The 21,559-nt window shown below is 46.6% G+C and overlaps 1 protein-coding gene across 12 annotated transcripts in view; it reads right to left on the minus strand.

The window, feature by feature from the left end:
• Nucleotides 1-21,559, minus strand: part of TMEM164 (transmembrane protein 164) — a 178,671-nt gene that overhangs the window by 151,207 nt on the left and 5,905 nt on the right. Inside the window, exon 1 of one of the 12 annotated variants that reach the window (XM_045805039.2) lies at nucleotides 5,230-9,772. The exons of the other annotated variants lie outside the window; for them this stretch is intronic. The gene's annotated coding sequence lies outside the window, so the exon portion shown is untranslated. Of the gene's footprint in view, nucleotides 1-5,229; nucleotides 9,773-21,559 lie in introns of those variants that run through there. 12 annotated transcript variants of the gene reach the window in all.

The raw sequence follows: 21,559 nt of genomic DNA on the forward strand, positions 1-21,559 counted from the left end.
AGACTGCATTTCTGTGGCATTTTCTCACACCTGGATGGGAAAGGAGCTCATAGAACTGCCTGGAAGCATATTACAGTTAAGTCGCTGGGTGACAGCCAATCTCACTAGTCATGATGACAACGATCCTTTGCATTATTACCCAGCTTTACAGTTTAGAGTGTTGTCACCCACTTTTTTGTACTGTGAGGCAGTACTAGGAGATGCTTACATGTTTCTTCAATTCCTGACATGAGGTGGGTAATTTCACAGTAAGCTACACTTGTTCTTGGTTTTTCTTCTCAAAGCTTGAGTTCTGCTTTTCTTTCTTTTTTTTTTTTAAAGATTTTATTTATTTATTTGACAGAGAGAGAGACAGACACCGAGAGTGGCAACATAAGCAGGGGGAGTGAGAGAGAAAGAAGCAGGCTCCCAGCAGAGGAGGGAGCCCAATGTGGGGCTCGATCCCAGGACCCTGGGATCATGACCTAAGCCAAAGGAGGACGCTTAATGACTGAGCCACCCAGGCACTCCAAGTTCTGCTTTTCTATCCTATTGACATGGTACATATTGAGATAATGAGGGCAATTAAAGAAGCTTTTGGAATCGCCAGAGGATACCATTTTGTCAGTTTCTGTGCAAAGGCCCACTGAGAGATATGTATTAGCTGTTCTGACAAACACCCAAGCCCACACCCCAGAGCCAGTACCAATATTAATGCTAATCTCAGATTCATAGAGCACATTTGAGTTTACAGAGCAATGTCACAAAAATGATCTAACTTGGACTGTACCTCTTCTCTACCCATCCCCCCCAACACACATAAGCACAGCTGGATCTGGATTCCAGGCCTTACAAAAATGTATTCATTTTTAAAATAAAGGTGAATCACTGGTGTTTCCAAATCCAGTTCCTTCCAGCCTCGAACTTTATTTCATGCACCCATATTCTGTGGAATCTAGAGTTCCGCCCTCCACCCCCGGCCCCACCATCCCCAGGACCATGAGGTTGGAATTTCTTTTGCACTACACTCTTCTAAGAAAAGCAAATGAAGCATCAGAAGGTAGGGAGGGGAGATTCTTTGACATTAGCCAAGGCCTTTAAAAAGAAAGAGAACGAGGGTGGGAAGATGGATTTCCAGAAACTTTTACTTTTTTGAAATACACTCCTGTATTTTTTTTAAGTTTTTACATTTACGATCATGTGTTACTTCCACATTTCAAAAAACTACAAGCTTGTTTTCAAAAATGACGAGGGGGGAAAAGAGCAATATAGTTGCATTTAAGTGAAAGGACAGCCAGAAACAGGCGGTCCTAACTGGCTCACCTGCTCCCCCTTCTTTGAAATGCTCTGGGAGGGAAGGAGGCACTAGCAGAGAAGGACCAGCTCAGAGCGCTCAGTTAGGAAATAGAATCAGAATCAGGGGTTGCCCTAACAGAGCCTGAAAATGAGATTTCACAGAACCATGTAGGCTCCGGAGCTAGAGCTGAAACGTTCCATTCCCACCCAAATGTGACCAAATGTAATTTGTCTCTCTGTATGACTTCCAGCTTCACGTAGTCTGATTCCCTTCAAAAATCTAATAAAAAGTGTAGTCGTTGCCATCATTCCTGTTGCCTGGTCCTTGTGAGTTCCTGTCTCCCACAGACTTTTTTTTTTTTCTGCAGAATGCGCAGAGGAGCTGATGAATTATTTAGAACCCCTATGCAACTATTATTTCAATTTCTGCACACCCCACCTCTGTCAGGTGGAAGGGGAATGGGGACTACCCACATAATTACAGGCACTGAGCCTAAGAAAGGCAGAGAGGTAACGGGATTTGGGCCAGGTCCCACAGAAAATGCTAGGCAGTAGGAAGAAGAATGCCTAAGGGTCTGAAACTGTCTGACCAGCCAATAGTCTTGTCTATAAGGCCCAGGAGAAATAAAGCTCTCCTTCCCAACCTCTTGCCCAACCCAAAAGGAATAAGGCTTTCAAAACTGTTTTAATGATGACAAAAGCCTCTGGCACTAGAGGATATGAGAGTGTTAATTTTGTTTGGCAAAGGCAAATTGCTTTAAGAATTTAATTCTATAACCGGGAAGGTGCAATTCTGATTTTAAATGTGTTTCTTCCCTGGAGCTCAAAATCCAATTTACCAGCCCACCTAGAGGGATGCTCTTGCTTTCACCAAGTCATCCTTATTAATCTATCTACAGGCTAAGTTGCAATGGGAACCCCTATATTGAACATTTGATCAATGGATGTAACAAAGAAATGTAAAAAGTAACCTACTACACCTAATAACCTAGCTTCAAAAAATACAAAGTAACGTCAATAGGACTAAAGGAAGAAATAGATAAATCCACCTTTGTGGTGGGAAATTTTAACAACTCTCCCAACCACTGACAGAGGAAGCAGACAAAAAAAAAATGGTAAGGCTGTCCAAGAGCCGCAAAATTAACAAGGTTGATCTAGTGTTCGCTGGCCTCATGCCAGGGCACAAAGCAAGTCTCAACAAATTTCAAAGAAATAGGCCTCGCAGACTACATTCTCTGATCACAATATTATTAAGTTAGGAATCAACAAATCAAACACTTCTAAACAAATGCTTAGAAAAAAATTGTTTTAATCCTTCTGAACACCAGGGGTTAAGAAATTCCATCGAAAATTGTGAAATACTTAGAAACCGATCAACGTAACAAAATACTACATATTGAAATTTGTGGGATCTAGCTGAAGCAGCAGGTAGCGCAAAATTATTAGCCTTTCATACTAACAGTCAAATAAGAAAGTCTGAAAATAAATGAGCTAAGCATCCAACCTAAGTAAGAAAAAGAACAGGAGATAAAAACTCAAAGACAGCATGAAGGATAAGACGACTTTAAAACTGAGCAGAAATGAACAAAATAGAAGACTAACATACTACAGAGAGGATTAACAAAGCCCAAACTGCTTCCTATAAAAGATAACTAAAACTTACAAGCTTCTGGTGAGATTGATTTTTTGAAAAATAATAAGTCAGCCAGAGAAAGACAAATATCATGTGATTTCACTCATATGTAGAATTTAAGAAACAAAACAAATGAACAAAGAAAAAAAGAGACAGAAAACCAGACTCTTAACTATAGAGAACATACTGATGGTTGGGGGCAGGGATGATAAATGAAGGGATTAAGAGTACATGGAGGTGGGAGGGGCCTCCGTGGTGCTATCAGTTTAGTGTGCGACTCTTGGCTTCAGCTCAGATCATGATCTCAGAGCGTAGTGGGATCGAGCCCCACGTGCGGCTCTGTGCTCACAGTACAGCCTGCTTGAGATTCCGTCCCCCGTCCCTCCTCCCACCCCCACTCTCTGTCTCAATAAATTAAATCTTCAAAAAAAAAAGAGTAGACGTATGTGATGAGCACTGAGTAATGTATAGAAAGTGTTGAATCACTACATTGTACACCTGGAACTATTACAACACTATACGCTAACTATACTGAAATTAAAAAATAAATATAATTTTTTATAAAGTTAGTAATACTATGAATGTAACGGGAGATATCTTTTTAATATATGCAGTTTCTACAGTTAAGAGACTTTTATTAACAATTTTTAACCAATTGATTTAAAAATGTAGACACGATGGTTACTATATTTGTAGAAAAACAAACCGCCAACACTAAAGAAGAAATAGAATACTTGAAAATTCCTATTGTCATGAGAGGAATTGAATCAGTAGTCCAAAATCTTCCCACAAAGAAGACACCAAAGCCCAGTTAGTTTTACTGGCGAGTTCTAGCAAGCATTCAAGAAACAAATAACTCCAATTTCAAATGAACTATTCCGAAAGTTAAGAAAAAGAGAAAGCACTACCCAACCCTTTTTATGAAGCTAGCATAAACTTAATACCAAAACCGGACAAGGACAATATATAAAAGGAAAACGAGATCCAGACTGATTCACAAACATAGTTGTAAAAACATCAAATCAAATACTGGCAACCCGTATTCAGGAGCAAAAAACTTAACATATCATGGCCACTGTGATTTGATTCCAGAAATGCAAAGTTGGTTTAACATTAGAAAATCAATCAATGTAATTCGCCACATTGAAAGATAAAAGAACAAAAGTCAGCTTGACAGATGAACAAAAAAAGCCTTTGGTAAAACGCAACATCCACTCATGACTAAAAAAAATGTAACAACTTAGCAAACTGAGAATAGAAAGGAACGTCTATAGTCTGATAAAGGACACCAACAAAAAAATCTATAGCAACCATCTATACGTAATGGGGAAACATTGAAAGCCTATCCTACACAGGGATCAAGATAAGGACACCCACCATTGCCGGGGCGCCTGGGTGGCACAGCGGTTAAGCGCCTGCCTTCGGCTCAGGGCGTCATCCCGGCGTTATGGGATCGAGCCCCACATCAGGCTCCTCTGCTATGAGCCTGCTTCTTCCTCTCCCACTCCCCCTGCTTGTGTTCCCTCTCTCGCTGGCTGTCTCTATCTCTGTCGAATAAATAAATTTAAAAAAAAAAAAAAAAGGACACCCACCATTGCCACTTCTATTAAACATTATACTACAGGTCTTAACGAGAACAGTAAGGCAAGAAAAAGATATTTTGAAAAAGACAATGGCTGCAAAGAAAGAGACAAAGGTCTCATTATTGGTAGATGATGATTACCAACATAAAGAACCCAAAAGAATCCTCAGATAAATGAATGACCATTTATTTAAAAGCATTTAGCAAGGTCGCTATATACAAAAATAATGAACAAAAAAATCCACTGCATTTCTAGACACCAGCAACTAACGATTACAAGACGTGAGTTAAAAAAGAAAGAAAAACCACTAGAGCCTGTACGGGGTAGTTGGTGAAGTGCCTGGATGTGGTGTCTAAAACTAGCCCCACCACGAGCTGTGTGACTCTGGGCAAGCTATTTAGTTGTTCTGTGCCCTACCTGTTAGAATTCTTGCGAGGATTAAATGAGTTAATACTTGCCAGGCACTCGGACCAGCCTGGTACAAAGTCAGCGGTAAAGAAATGCAAGCTGATATTATTAATGTGAAGAAGTAGTTAATAGGCCTATTACCAAGAGCTCCGAGGTTCTAACTATTGGACTCCAAGCCATCTCAGGGGTAAAACGTCAGGGAGCCACCTGTCGCACGAGCGAATGAAACTCACCCACATTTTCCCTAAGGCTGGGCACCGAACTCCCACACCCAACACACAGCTCATTACCCACACACCCTTTCTCTGGAGGCTTCTGCCCCAATCTTACCAACTCTGTCACTGGCAGCACAAGTCAACAACTTCAGGCTTCCTGCGAGGATGCAATCCAGAGTTCATGATGGCTGTGTTTCATCATCACGAGAACACGGCAAACCTCAGCCTCTGAGTTCAGACTAATGCCGGAAAGCCTTTGTGAGGTGTTAGAAGAAAAGTTTTGGCTACTGGCTGGAAGGAGGAAGACAATACCAAATATTTTGAACACCTACTACGTACCACGCGCTCTTCTCCGGGCTTCCCAAGTACGAATTCATTTAATTTTCCCCTGATGAGGTAGATGGAATTCTTAGCCCCATTTTATAAGTGAGAAATAGGGGGACAGGGATTATGCGACTTGCTGAAAGGCACAGAGCTCATGAGTGACAGAAATCAGCTTCAAACCCAGATGTGTCTGACTCCGAAGCCCTCTGGCCAGCTCGAAGAAAAGAAAGAACAGAAACTAATTCCTGAAATGCATGAGGGAAGCGGTACTGCATATACGAAGCTATGGATTTCAATTCTCCTTCTGAAAACAGGCCGGAATTAGAATGGGAGTGCAAACAATCATCCTGAGGAGAGAAGACTGAAAATCAACAAGCCAGCAGGGTATCCAAGCGAGCGAGTGTGACGTGATGTCATGGTATGACCGAGCAGTATTTTTAAAACCCACAGAAAGACTGCCATTTCGCCAAATCTGTTTCTGAAAGCCAGGACATTATGGCTGGAACATAGACTCCATACGCGCCTACGCAGGCCCGGCTGCGAAAAAGGTAAAATCAGCTTGGGGTCTGGGACTGGGAGCTGAAGAACGGGATGCGTACGCAACTTTGGTTTTTTGACACCATGGGGTTGGTAGCTCCTTCCTTAACGGCAACCCTGCTGGGCTGACCTACTTGACCGCCCACAAGTGATGAGCATCCCAAGAGCTTTCGCCTGGGGCCAAGGGAGCGCAAGGCTCACAGGCGTGCAGCACTGACCACGCGTCAAGCACCACTGTCATCATAGCCCACCTGTCGGGACTTCCCCTTCCTGTCCCCAGGTCAATGAGTTCGTTCCTCCTAATGGTGGTGCCTAATCCAAGCAGACAGAAGAGGCTGGCTCTGGGAACAGCCTTTCAGAGCCCTGCCTGACCCAAGCGGATACACACACCACCCAAAATCGGGGCCTTCAGGTTCGAGAACACACACGCCCACACTCCACAACAAGAACATAAAAACATTTTTAAGATCAAAGCTACCATTCTAACTATGGCATCACCTAGGCTTTATAGATTATGAGCCTTAGGGATGCCTGGGGTGGCTCAGTGAAGCGTCTGCCTTCAGCTCAGGTCATGATCCCAGGGTCCTGGGACAGAGCTCCGCACTGGGCTGCCTGCTCAGCAGGGGAGTCTGCTTCTCCCTCTGCCCTCTACCGCTCCCCCTGCTTGTGCTCACTCTCTGTCTAATAAATAAAATGTTTTTAAAAAAAGATTATTAACCTTAAGTGTTCTTGAATACAAGGTGGTTTTTTCTGACGACAAAACAGATAGGTAAAAGGTAAATTGCACTAGACCTAGTTATTGTCTACCTGCTTTTAAACTCTGAAGGGAGATTAAGTTGCATACAATCTGCTATTTAGATTGCCTCTCTCCTAGAAACCACTATCTCCAAAAACCCTCTTGCGAAATAGAACACAAATTCTAGTAATTCTAACAGAGCAATAAAATGTGAGCACCCATACTTAAGTGCCCTATTACTGTTCAGTCTTCATTTGATCTGTAGAACTACTCGGAGAGACTACAAGGTCTGGAATTAAATAATAACCACTATAAGAAAGCTAGTACTTTCTGATGTGGGTAACTGAAAAGAAACTCTCTCTTCATAAATTCCCAAGGGAACACAGAACCAATGTGCTACTACTGCCTAAGCACAGTAAAGCCACCGGAGGTTAACACTTGCCCAGGAAGCTCCTGGGAACACCATTCGATTCTCCCCACTTTTGCATTTCTCCCCATGATGCATTTTGTCCCTCATCCAGTTCTCTGATTTTTCCAGTCTGCCAGGAAGCAAGAAATGAACCAAAGTGTCACGAAATGTCAGTGTTCAAAGGGAGCTCAGGCTTCTGGTCCAACCCTCTATTTTACAGATGTGGAGAATGAATTTGATGGAAGGGAAGTGACTTACCTGATGCGGCAGGTGTCCTGACACAGTGTGCCCAACCGGGGAACAGAACTGCATGCAGGACTCCTCTCACAAGTTTGCTCTTAAATGGGTTTGCAGAAAATTGGCAGATTGTTCTTCATTAATACAAAAAGAGGTTACGTGTTAAGCTCTTTAAATGATAGGCTCTCTTACCTTACTAGTTAACAACACCAGCTTTGGAGTCAGCCAGACCTAGGTGTCCATACCAGCTTAGGCACTTCCTAGCTGTGTGTGTGACCTTGGGTATGTCACTTAACTTCTCTGAATCTTATTATCCTCACCCATAAAATAGGTGTGCCAATAAGAGCATCGATCGCACAGGGTGCCTGGCACATCGTAAATGTTTGATAAATATAAGTTGTGATGATTATTATAACCTGGCCCACCAGACGGCCCTAATCCTGTGAGCACTGGGAGAGGGTTCTGGGTACCTACCCCTGCCTCTTCAGAGAAGGCCCCCAGACTTGGAACTGAATTTCTGAGTTGGAAACGCACAGGGAACAGGGCTGAAAGAACCAGCCTGATGTTGGCACCACTGGGAGCCCACCCCACTACACTGATTCTTAGGTGCACACATCAAACCATGCACCCCCTACCCCTCAGGTACATTTCACAACAGGTCTACCTTAAAAAGAACAACTGAGGCAGAAAAGTCACAAACACACTAAGTTTGGGAAAACCCCCTAGAAAGAGTAGAAAAGTACCATAATTAGACATGGGGGCCAGGGTAGGGGGGGAACTTAGATAGAGTCATAGAGTCACTGGTTGTTTCAGTAAAGGGAAAATTAGCCATCTTTAGGCCTCTTGGGCCTGAGCTGGAATTCCAGTGGTAACCAGTGCTGGCCCTCCCCAGGCAAGGTTTTAAGAAAGACTCAACGTCAGAGCTCCCCTCCCTCAACTGTAAGGAAGCCTGGAAGCATAAAGCATCATATGGAAATCCTGTTCAAGTTTTCACATGGGCCATTAGGTTCCCTTGTCCTTCAAACAATACGCAAAACACGTAACAAGACCGTGAAGGGAGATGGCCTGGCACGCCAGCCCTGGCTGTGCCATTCCCGAGCAGTATGACCTTGGGCAAGTAGCTTCCTGCTCTGGGTTTCTCTGTCTAGCTGTGAAATGGAGGGCTTGAACTACAGGCATTCAGAAGAGCCTCCAGCATTTTCCTGCTCAAAGTTCTGCACCGATCCTGCCACCTAAAAATGCAGTAATTAAAACCATAAATGAGCCTTGATAATAAGCTCCCTGGGGAGCAGCAACCGTATCTGCTATTCCTTGTGTATCTCACGGCCCCTGATAGGGTGCGAGGCCCCGAGTAATTGCATCATAAATGGTGAGTGATACAGGTTTGCTGCGCGGCCTGGCATAGCATAAGCTGCTCCCATGCCGGGCAGAGCTCCTCCAGCCTCTCTGCCACCAGACTTTTCGAAGAGATCAGCTTGTCCCATTCGTGGGCTTTTAATAAAAAGAAGCATTGCATAAGAAAACAAAGCTCCTTGTGACTTCACATGCCAATGATTAAACACCTAGGTGCCAGGCGCCCTGCTCTCTCCCGGAAAAGGGCAAGGCCACGGCCCGGGGCTGGCACTCGGCCTGCAGGCTGTAGGAGTCAGGGCGAGTCAATTAACCCAGCCCACCGCGAGGCCGGGTAAGTGCAGCAGCTATTACTGAGCAACTCCTGACTCTTTCGGCGGTGCCCGCAGGCTAGCAACTATGTAATGGGATGAGCACTTTACTTGTAAGATCACCGGCTTTAGGCTCGGAACGCACTGCATCCGGTCGTCCACACAAGCGGTGCCTCATCCGAGTTGCCCATCGGAATCACTTGAGGAGCTCTGTAAAAAATGCTGATGCCCAGACCTCCGCCCAGCCAATTATATAAGAATGGGGTGGAGGGAGCAGGCATTGGCATTTTTCACATGCTTCCTTAGTGCCTGTATGGACTCCTGGCCTCCCTCCACCTTCCCTGCGTCCACTTCTGGTCCCCAACTCAGTGACAGGTTCAGCAGGTTCAGCAGATAACTAACACTGAGGCCTGCAAGAGCCCCCAGAATTCTACCTCCATCACCTGCCAGGCTGTTCTCAGAGCCGTAAGAGAACTCTGTCAACGTGGCAACATTTCTGGCAACCAAAACTTAACCAAAGAGAGGCTTTCTCAATCAACCCTCAGTCACAGAAGGCAATTAGCTAGTCCAGTCTATGCCCCAATCATTCCGTCTATTGGAAGCTTGATCGGCCTGAGATCTCATCCTTCTTTTTGGAAGCTTCTCTACTCCTAGGATTGATACTTAATTTGCCCCTTCTCAACTGCCCTACTCCTTGCCCCATCCTGATGCTTCTCACTCCCTCTGCAGCTCAGCACCCAGTCTCTCCCTGACCCCACTCCAATCTCCACCCCAGGCCCTACCCCATTCTCTCCCTTTCCCTCTTTCCCCATCTCTCTCTCTCCTTCCCTACCCCTCCTCACACAGTGGGGTTTGCTTTTTTAATTCCTTCTTAATCAGCCTCTGCCTACTCTCTGCCACTTCACTATTCTTCCCCCCTCCTTCCTCCACCTCCAGCTGAACCTCCTGGCAATGGGGTAGCTGCCACCTTCTAGGGGTCGGTCCTCTCTTCGTGGCCCCTGCCTCGCTCACACCAGCCACACAGGCAGCAAGGCCTCTATGGGCACAGCCTCCCAAACACACGATGTCTTCCACATTGCCAAATCTTCTCTTGCGAGCAGGCTTCCTTCATTCACTGGAACTCTTCTAGTGAAATGGTTCTCCCAGGCTCCCGGTCATCTCCTTTCTTTCTTTAAAAAGTCTTATTTTTTTCTTAACTGCTCAAGAAATTTGCACTTGCATCGAGTCTACATGACACAGAAACGTATTAAGTAAAAAGTGAGAGTGCCCCCCTTTCCCTAATCACTCAGGAGGAAGCACCACTTGGGATATGTTCTAGACTTCTACAATGCACTCACAGCCATGCACACATAAAAGGGTTTATTTGTTTTCTTAGGGAGTGGGCTTCTATCACACATATTGCTCAGCAACTGGTTGTTTTTTTAATTTTTAAGTAATCTCTACACCCAACATGAGGCTCGAACTCATGACCCCAAGATCAAGAGTCACAGGCTCTACCGACTGAGCCAGCCAGGCACCCCTGCGACTTATTTTGTTTTGTTTTGTTTTTAATTTTAACAATATACCATGTACATCTTTCAAAGTGAACACAGAGGTCAGTCTCCCTTTTAAAAGCTGCACAATTCTCCACTGGCTGGATTTGCCATTCTGCTACCGGTAGGCTGATTCCCAATGTCCTCTATTTACCAACACTGATGCCATAAATGTCCTTGTATGCAACGCCTCCCACTCAAACATTTCTAGGTGACTATTTAGAAGTGGGTGGGTGGCTGGCCACAGAACCAGACTGTACTCACCAATTCCAATTGCCCTTTCTCAAGGCCTCCCGGGTCTCCCCCTCTTTGTGTCACATGGCACAGGGGTTCTGCTCCTGTTTCCTGAAACTCCTTCCACTTCCTCGATGACTCCTTCACCGAGTCTTCACTCTGCCCCCCAAAGGCAGGCATTCCACGGAATACTTTCCTTCCTTCTCTTCCATAACTGGCATGATGTTCTCGTCTTCTCTCTTATCTCCTCTAGACAGCTTCCTAAATCGACATTTCTAGCCCTAACCACAACTCAATTGTCTGCTGGCCATTCCAGTTTCGATGTCTCAAACCTCTGAAACTGAACAAGTCCCAGAATGAACTCATGACCCTTTTCCTTTAAGTCCCAGCTCCCTCACCTGAAAAACAGGGATTTTTCCAAATTAGGAGTCTAGTAGGCACTAGATGCTGTGGGGGATAGAGCAATTCATAAAAACACAGGCTTTGCATTCAGGGAACATACACTCTACGGAGCAGGGAAGATACATAAACAATTATGTAATACAAGGCAGAATTAAATGCTAAAATAGACAAGAGTGGCTAAATCTGGGGTAGAGGCTTTGAAGGAATCTTCACAAGAGGCAGTGTTTGGGCTGAGCCTTGAATGATGACTAGCATTTCAACAGGAAGAGAAAAGAGAATATTTCTGGCTGAGGGTATGGCATGAACAAAGTATAAACTTGGAGAGGCACACATGGAAAAAGAATGTACTAGAGGATAAGGCTGGAAAGAAAGACCATAGGAGACCCTGAATCCCATCATCATAAGGAGTTCAGGCTTTATTTGCCAGCCCTAGTGCATGTGCCAACTCCTACTGACTGACAGTCGCTCCCTCAAATGCTATGCTAAAAAGAATTTGGTACCACATGGCGACTCATTGGGAAAGCATGCCTATGAATGATTAGCAAAAACAGCTCAGGGCACCATTAGGTATATGCATAAGACGTTAGGTAATAGGGAGCCATCGAAAGCTTTTGAGCAATGCAGTGCCATGACCCAGCATGTGCGTTACTTGTATCATTCTGACAGCAGTGTAAAGGATAAACAGAGCAGGAATCAGTCAGGAGGCTGCCATAATAAGCCAGATGGTGATGGCGATGGTGACGGTGATGGTGATGGTGATGAACCACCGGATGAATTAGGGCAGAGGAATCAAAGAAGGAAGGGACAGATGGAAGAGATGATGAAAGACAAAATCAAGATCACTGCGACATGGTGATGATGGAAGGGAGGAAGAGGGAGGAATGGAAACGTGTCCCAGTTTCAAGGGAGTTCACCGGGGTCACCAGAGAGCCTGCAGGTCCATCAACTAAGATGGGAGCATTGAGGGGAGAGTATCATTGCTTTTCATTTCAAGTCCTCAAACCACTTTACTTGAGGTACACGACTCTCAAGCGCCCTTGAGTACACTGGGAGGGGAAAAGCACAGTGCACATGGCTTGATGGCCTCAGCATTTTCATAAAATATAAGCCTACTGCATCACCAAAGAAATACCCATCAGTATCTGATCCTAGACATAATGTGCGAATAAACCTTTGAATGTGCATGCTCTCGAAAGATCATTCCTCCCGCTGAGCAAGCGTTTTCGATTCACAGACCTTATTTCACATGCTTCCCATGCTTCTCCTACAAATTTGGAAGGGCAGAAATCATCCCTATCCCAAGGTGATAACAACCATTACTCATACTTACGAAGCACTTGGGGCACAGCAGACGTCATTCTAAATACTTTAGGTGTAGGGGCGCCTGGGTGGCTCAGTCGGTGAAACATCTGCCCTCGGCTCAGGTCATGATCCCAGTCGCCTGGGATCGAGCCCCGAGTAGGGCTCCCTGATCATTGGGGAGCCTGCTTCTCCCTTTCCCTCTGCCGCCCGCCCCCCCCAACCACTAGTGCTCTCTCCCTCTCTCTTTCTCTCAAATGAATATAAGATGTTTAGATAAATAAATACTTGACAGGTAGCCATGCATTTCATTCTCACAAGAACCCCACAAAGTAGAACCTATTCTCCCCATTTTACAGAGAAAAAAAAAACCAACAGTTTTCCCAGAAATGTCACTGAACCTGCCCAAGGCCTTGACATAGCTGGAAAGCAACAGAGCTGGGATTTGAACCTGGCCAGTCTGGCTCCAGAGCTGCACTCTCAACTACCATGCTCTATGTCTTATTGTAAGAAGACTGAAGTACAGAGGGGTTCCCGCTGACTAGCTGCCACTACCAGGTTCCGTCAGCCAGTTAGCGACCAATTCTGTAACCAAGGCCCAGGGCTGGCTTCTAGGACTCCTCATTGTTTACCGACCTCTCCCACTGAGCTGACAGATTACTTTGAACTTTTTCCTCTTTGCCCTGTGTCACCCTGGCCAGTCGAGTTTCTGAGTCCTGCTCCAACAACACAAGATTTCTCTTCCTCTACTGGTGGGCAACTACAAAAGTATAGCTCCTTTCATGCTGGAATGGTTAGAGGTGGAAGGAGGCCATGTGTGGCACTAGAGACAGTGAACGGAGGAGTCCAGGAGACCCAGCTCTGCTTCTGTTCCATTGGGTGACTTTGTACAAATCGCTTCACCTCTCTGGATCTCAGTTTGCTCATGAGGAACAATGAGGGAGGAGGTGAACCAGATGGGTGGGTCCCTGGGGTTTCCCTCCGCCCTGACCTGGCAGCACTCTGCCATTCTGGCAAACCCGAGGAAGGACTGCTGGAATACGTTACAGGGTTATCTTGCGTCAGCCAAAGTGGAAATCGGTTAGAACCAAGGCAAAGGAAGAATTAGATAAAACAAAACTGACCTTCGTAGAAGGCTGCAAATGAGGTACTCTAAGGGCGGTATACTTAGCACCTTGCCTGGGGAGGAACCCATGCTCAAAAATGTTACAAGAGTTATTACTGCTACTAACTTGCAGAGAGTATACACAGACGATGGAAAATTCTAGTGAGATCTTTCTCCTAAATTGGACTCTTTTTTGCCCACTTGACTCTGTTCTGGGATTTATATAGTGTTTAAAAGGTCTGGCTGGGTGGGGGGGGGGAAGCTAAGGAGCTGTGGTACCAACTGTCCTCATGGTGATGGACAGTTGTGACTAGAGAGTGAGACCCCAAGCCCAAGGGGAAGGTAAAGAGAAAATGTTTAAGTGCGAGGAGCCAGGGTTAATCCTCAGTTCACATAGAACTGTCCATGGAAAGGGGGGGGGGGGATAAAAAAAAAAAAAAAACAACAACCAACAACAGGTGCACACCGCAGTGTACTCTGCAAATTGTTTTTTCAGGACAGACCCAAAGCGGGGAGTGAAGAGGCTTGGAAGATGATCCCAGCCTGGTTTCCACGTGTGTCCATCTGAGCAAACACAGCACCTCCGGCTGTGAGGTAGGGCCATACACCCCACCGCAGTCAGGAGCCCCTACGTGGCAGGCGTCCCATTCTTCTCCGCGACTCCACTGCAGCCTTGGCCCAAAGGACACCCATGACCTCCTGTGTCCAAGCCAGCAACCCCACCCCCTGGAGAGCTCTGCCCGGGGGACGACAGCCCGGGGGCTGGGGGTGGGGGCGATCTGTTCTCCTCTCTCACTGGCCAGAACCGTCTCAAGCAAACACAAACATGACCTTGGCTTGGTGCTAAGCTTGCAGGGCTATTCTAAGGAGAGCTCAACTGGAAAGACCTGCGAGGGGCTGCGAAGGTGAAAGCAGCCCCTCTCCTCGGGGTGCCCCGCTCTTCTTTGTGGGCCCGGGAGCCCAGGAAGGAGGGAGAAATGCCCGCTGGAAGCCACAGGCAGCGGCGGGGGCAGCCCAGGGGAGTAAGTGGAAAAACGCTGAAGATAATAAGGCACTTAGGCACATGACCCTCAGCAACATTCCTGCAGGGCTCCAAGTGCCTAGAACTTAAAAAAGGAAACTCTTAACAAATGCAAGCGGACGAGGAGCAAGGGTTGATATGAAGAGGACCCTTTGTTGCAATCTCCCCTAGGTCTTGGAACGAGTGACCTTCCACAGCTCATTTCTGAGAGCTGCTGTTTCTTCGGGTTGCTGTTTGTTTTAGACGGCCCTCCAAGCCAGCTCCAGCCAGGGAACCAGGATTATTACAGAAAACATGACCTTAGCCCTCCCAGTTCTCTCAACTCCATAGCTAAGAAACTGCCGATTTACCCACAAGGTTTGGGAATATGCCCGGAGGCCTTCCAATGGCTTTGAGGTGGGGGGTGGGGAGGGGACCCCCCCCTAAGGCTGTGAAGTCACATGACCATGGACTTGGCCCTGGAAGGCTGCACTTAAAGGCGGCTTAGCCCCCAGGGCAAAGGCGGTTCTTAGAGTTCACCAGTCTTGAAAATGCGAGAGGTTTACCATATCCCAGAGCTATCGTTGATTGTCTACTTTTTTTTTCTGTCCATTTGCTGACAGATAAGGCAAGGCACTGGTCTATTTTAAAACCCGCCTTCTTCCCAGGAGCTCTGGGAGCAGCCCTGTCTCCTCTGGTAATTACCTAACCCCAGTAACAAGTGGCACTTGAGAAAGTGACACTCTCCTCAATCAAAAGGAATTCATATAAAAGAAAAAACATAAACCCACACACCTGTCTCTGTCCACCCCCCAAACCACTCCTTCCATAGTCTGTCCTGTACTCACTGGTTTCCTAGGCTCCCAATCTCAAGATAGTTTGCCCCATGAAGTCAGCCCAGTGATGAAGAGCAGCCCAGAGTTCCCTGGAAAGCCAAGCTTCCTACCAGGGACAGCCAGCCTCCAAACTCTTCAGCCAGGACTGGGTGATTGCAGGTAACTTCAAATTACCCAGGAAGCTGTCGTTAGGCCTCAGGCAGCCAAGCAACCCTGCCCCAAGGAGATTACATGGGCACTAACATCATGGAACCAGTATTTTCACCCAAGACGTGAAACGAAGATGCCAGGAAAGCTTTTCTTAGATGAGCTTCTTAAAGCTGACTTCCTATACCCAATCCTTATCGTCTTATCCCAACATCGGGCACCCAAGCTCACAGCAGCAGCTGCCATGATGATAATGGTGATGGCCATTGCTGGCATCATCATCATCACAGCTGAAACTTATTAAATGTTTACTATGTGCCAGATACTATCTTAAGCGCTTTAGGAGTGTTTTCTCCTTTTCTCCCACTTAATGCTCACAACAGCCTGGCAGGGTAGTATGGTTATTAGTCCATGTTACACATGTGGCAACATAGGCTCAGAGAGGTTAAGTAACTTGCCCAGGGCTAGACAGCTGGCGGTAAGACTTGATCCGGGCCTTTACCACCCTAGAGTCTGGGCTCTCACACAGTACGCCCCCGCTGCCTTGAAACACGTTGTCGTAATACTGCTACTGTGAGAAACTGCTGGCATTTCTGGCGTGCTCACAATGGGCCAGAACTTCCCCTAAATGCTTGATGTATTTCGGTAAATCCTCCCAACAACCCTAGGAGGTAGGTACTATATTCCCATTTTACAGATGAGCGAAACTGAGGTTCTCTGCGGTTAAGTAACATGTCTAACATCATGTGGTGAGACGGCTCAAATGCAAACCCGGGAAATGTGGTCCAAACGCTCGAGCCACTCGGCTGAACTTACATTACGAAAAGGAGGCATTTCTACTGCCCTACTTACACAGGCTCCCTGCTGTGTCCCAACTCCAAACCTACAGGGTCCCAGCAAGAATCTGGCAAGTAAATGCCAATGGGGAAGCCTGTCTAGCCCTCCCATGTCAATTCGGATCCGATTCAGCTAGGACAAGAGGATCAAGACCCTTTCCAGAAGTCTCTCCTCACCCCTATCTTCATCTCCACCCGACTTCTGAAGAAAGCACCTCACATCCAGCAGCCTCGGCTACTGCTCTGCCCAGAACATCTAATAAGTGTTTACCCAGGGCTCCCAGAGCCATAGTTAAGGGCCTTACTGTGCAATCTGGCTCTGCGCCTTATTTAATCAGCACCTGAATGAAATGTCTCTTTGCTAGCAACAGCCAGAGCACAGTCAGTCAGAGTCTTTCTGCAAACACAGCTGGTCGATTGGCAAAGGCGATTCAACACACAGGCAAAATACACCCTGAGTTTATACCACCACCGATATGTGATAGAGACGGGGAGACTGAAGGCATCGGGATGGAATTAGAACACGCTCGTGCTTCCTGCTTTCTCCTCCAGACAATTTTGCTTCTCCCTCTTCTACCCACCTAAACACCAGCCCATAGGGCAGAGCTGGGACTGTTTTTTTGCCCAGCAGGCCAATCCTCTCCAACCTCCTGGCTCCTGCCATCCATGCCCTGCCCTGAGAAGCTCCAGGCCCGGGACAAGACTCATCCTACCTTCCTCCCTCTGGCATTTTCTCCAGCAGCTACTGGAAAGGAAGCACAGCCAAGTGAGAGATGCCGCAAACCCTCCCCCTCAAGATCTCAAGCTGGCAACGGGTCCAGGTCCCCTGACACACCATGCACTGACGGATATGCAAGCCAGGCCCTGCTCAGCTGGCAGCCCTCTCCCTGGGAAGGAGCTAAGTAAACAGAGGGGACTGAGGCCCAGAAGAGGAGGAGTCCACCCTAAGCCTTCAGACCGAACTGCTACATCCAAGCACCTTGCAGGGAGACTTCCGGGGGCGGGGGGCTCAATCAGTAGGGTGGAAGGACAACCCCCACTCTCAGGGAGAGGTGGTCAAAAACTGGGCAAGGAACAGGGGAAAGGTCACCTGCTCAAAAACAATGGGACGTACCCCACCAATTTGAGATCAGGTTGGAGTAACAAGGCCCTTTTGAAAAATCCTCTCCTGGGGCACCTGGATGGCTCAGCTGGTTAAGCATCGGCCTTTGGCTCAGGTCACATCTCTGGGTCCTGGGATCAAGCCCTGAGTTGGGCTCCCTGCTCAGCGGGGAGCCTGCTTCTCCCTCTCCTTCTCCCTCTGCCCCTCCCCCTGCTCATGTGGTCCCTATCTCTCTTTCTCTCTAATAAATGAGATCTTTAAAAAAACAAAGAAAAATCCTCTCCCCTACTCCCACTTGAGTCTATGAGCCATTCACGCTTTGGTATGAACCTCTTTAATGGAATTGCTTTCTTCTTCATTCCCCCATGGACATCACCTCCTCTGACAGAATGGGCATTTTTGGACTGGAGAAGGGATTGTTGTACAGCCGGGATTGTTCTAGAAGGGGGCAAGCTTGGATGGGATGGGCTCGGGGAGAGACTTGGAAGTGGGGCAGAAGGAATAGGAAAGATATTAGTTCTGCTGCGGACCTTAGTGGGGGGAGCAACTGTCCCATCAGCCACTAAACTTATCTCCTGGTCACAGGTGGGATGCCTGCTAGCTCATTTCCTGTATTTAATGCCTGCTTACTCTCATCAATGTTCTTTGTGTCTGTCCTTGACAGTGCAGGCCCTCCTTGGGACAGCACAAAGAACACAGTGCTCTAGCTCACGAGCCCCCACCTGAGCACCGATGAGCAACTGCAGTTGTCCTATTAACCACACAGAAATGACAGAGCAGTTCTTGGGTTTTATTTGGTTTGCCAAGGGAGAAATAAGATGAGATCTGCCCCTGATAATCACATGCGAATGACTCCCAGTGACAGTCGAGATGCTTTCCTGTGCTTTGCATATATTGTTTCCTATGCTTAGAACTCCCTTACTTCCTGCGACACCCACCAAACACCTACCCGTTCATCCCCACGTGTTTACTGACCACCTACTACTATGAGCCAGGCCCTATTAGAGGCACTCGAACAGAAAACAAGACAAACGTGCACCTGTGTTTCCTTCATGAGCCCGCTCAAAGGTCACCTCTTCTAGAAGGCCTTCCTTAATTGCGGTACATAAAAAACAAACACAGAAACAACAACAAAAACCCCCACACCCTCTGTGCTCTGTGTTTTGTTCAAAACTGTTATTGTACCTGTAATATTGTTACTTAGTTGCTCTCCTTTCTGTCTCATCTAAACTGAGCAACATGAGGGGAAAGAATGTTTCTTATTTATCTTTGAGTCCCCAGCAGCTGGCAGGATGTATCACACAGAATAGGCATGTGATAAATAGTTGCTGAATGGATGCAAGAATGAATAAATTCCCATGAGCATTTAAAACAAGTGTCCTGGTGCTCCTGGGGACTCAGTCGGTTGGTTAAGCAACCTACTCTTGATTTCGGCTCAGGTCGAGACCTCAGGGTGGTGAGAGCGATCCCTGCGTTGAGCTCCACACTGGGTATGAAGCCTGCTTGGGATTTGGGATTTTCTCTGCCCTTCCCTCCCCCACCTTAAATATAAATAAATAAATAAATAAATAAATAAACAAATAAATAAAAGAGGCGTCCCGCAAACACAGAGTTAGCATGCAATAACTATTTGTCAATATCTCCTCCCCTTGGTTCCCAAAGACCTTAGAGACTGCGAGGGAGGGAGGGAATGCAGAAAGACTGGAAGGTGATGGCGGCCTGGCTGAAATACTTCAGTGACAGAACTCCCAGTCACCAGACAAGCCACTGGAATGCTAAAGCTACCTTAAAATTGACCTCACAATAACTCGGGGCCCTCCACTTGTAATTGCAGCCACATTATTTAACACCTACATAAACACCAAGGCGCTGCCAGAAGGCTAAATGGCCTGCCCACAGGCCACCCAGATTCACATCAGTCAGGATGAGCTTTTGAACCAACCTGCCGCCTAATACTTTAGCTACTAGATAATGTCTCTCAACGTGAGGTCCAAGGCTCACCGGCATCAGAATGACTAGGGAGCTTGTAATAAATGCAGATTCCCATCCTCGCCCTCCACCTACTCAGACTCAGAGGCGTAGAGAGCCAGGCATCTGCATTATAACAAGTTTCCAAGGGCATCTTTCATAAAGAAAGTTCCAGAATCACTTCTCTTCCCACGCACAGCCTCTTCATGGCCACTCTGCCAGTTACTGGCAGAAGAGGGGGCACCTAGGACAAGATGTTCTCAATTTAACAAAAGATACGCAAGACCATGAATGCGTTAACTCAATGAGGGGGAGCCCTTTTACAATGTGTGCGCACATCAAATCATCACATTGTACGCTTTAAGTACATTACAACTTTCTTTGTCAATAATACATCAGTAAAGCTGGAAAAAAAATGAAAGTACCAAAAAAAAAAAAAAAAAGATCTGAAAGACCAGGAGAGGTTGACAAACCCGGCTCTTCCTCCAGAGAGTATTTCAAAGAGGCATGATGACAATGAGCTACCCACAGAAAAATCCAGAAAGAGACGGAAAGTGAGTCACTAGCCTAATAACATTTCTTTAATTTATAGGATATTAAGGAAGGAAAAGAAGAAAGTAGGCCCGTCCAGATGTCTCCCAAGGGATTAAGACCAAGCTCCAACAGCCTAATTTCCTCACTAGGATGAAAGCAAGCAGATACTTTGGGCAGAGAGCAGGCTGTAGCTCTCATAACTGGCTCTTTGTGATGGAAATTCAACAAACAAAGTTGTGTGAGCTGGAGCCCAAACCACCTCTCTCTTCTGGCTATTTCAAAAAACAGACAGGAGGTTCTCCTAATGGGCCCAAGACACACAGGAGCCCTGCCCGTCGGGCCTCAAGGGAACACACACAGGACCCCCGGAGAGAAACAAACAAACAAACAAACAAAACAAAACAAAAAGGAAGGAAAAAAGATAGCTTTGTCAGTCGGTCAGTGGGCATTTTCCAGGTACGCATTAAACAACTAATGTACACGTACAGGACTGTATTAAACTCTGCAGGGAGTTACAAAGGAGGGGAAAAAACACTACTCCTTTCCATTAAAGAAAACTTTGTTTGCGCTAACACTGGAGACCGAACAAACATGCAAAAACAAGCCAAACACAGAATTACTGAAAAGTAGACAAAGGTACATGTCAACCAGCCAAAGAGTCTGAGGAATGCTCGGAGGGTTGAGAAAGGAAGACAAAAGGTGTTACCAGAGTGACTGGAATAACTGGACTCGGGTTCCGGTCATCCGGAAAGAAAATCTTCAGGCGGTTGTACAGTGGGGAGGAACACACGCACAAGTCCGACGGCACCAATGACGAAGGGGGCACGTCGACGGCAAAGGGGCAAAAACCCAGGGAGCCTATGGATCACCCCATGAGTAGGAGCCAGCGACTTACTGGCACTTAAAAGCAAGCACCGTGCTGGGTTGTATGAGCAGGTGCTCAGTATGGACTGCAGGGTCCAGTTTCAGAGGCCGTACATTAGAAGGGTGTGCGGGGCAGGAGCCAGAGAAAAGCACCAGACATGCTTAGAGGAATGAATGCCAAAAGCTATCAAGAAAGGTTCAAAAGGAGTTGAGGTTTGTCAGTTTCTGAGTTTGAGGTTAAAAATATATATATCATCTGCCGGCTCTGCCCGGCTTCTCTGTTTAAGTGACCACATAGTTACTCAGAGGATTAAAACGCTCTCCCTTCACATGGCCGGTTTCACTGAGAAGACAGAGACAGGAAAAGATGAGATAATTTGCTCAGGTTTCCATAGCAAGCCAGGAGCAAAACTCGCATTGTAAGGTTCAATCCCAGGGCCGTCTGCGGGTGTTTAATCCCCCAGTCCACGCCACTTCTCTTGATAACGGACGCCCCCAAAAGACTGTAACAATGGGAGATGGAAAAATTCTCTGCAGATTTCCTTGGGGGAGAAAGAAAACAAACTAACAAGGAATGCCATGCCTCACTGCTGAGGCCCATATAAACATCATCCTCTTGTGTCCCCCTGGACTGATGACACAGGACACAGTCTATCTGATAAGCTGTCACCAGATGGCTGGA

This window comes from Ursus americanus, chromosome X (genome assembly GCF_024610735.1).
Source record: "Ursus americanus isolate L20-20 chromosome X, mUrsAme1.1.p, whole genome shotgun sequence".
Classification (NCBI taxonomy): domain Eukaryota; kingdom Metazoa; phylum Chordata; class Mammalia; order Carnivora; family Ursidae; genus Ursus; species Ursus americanus.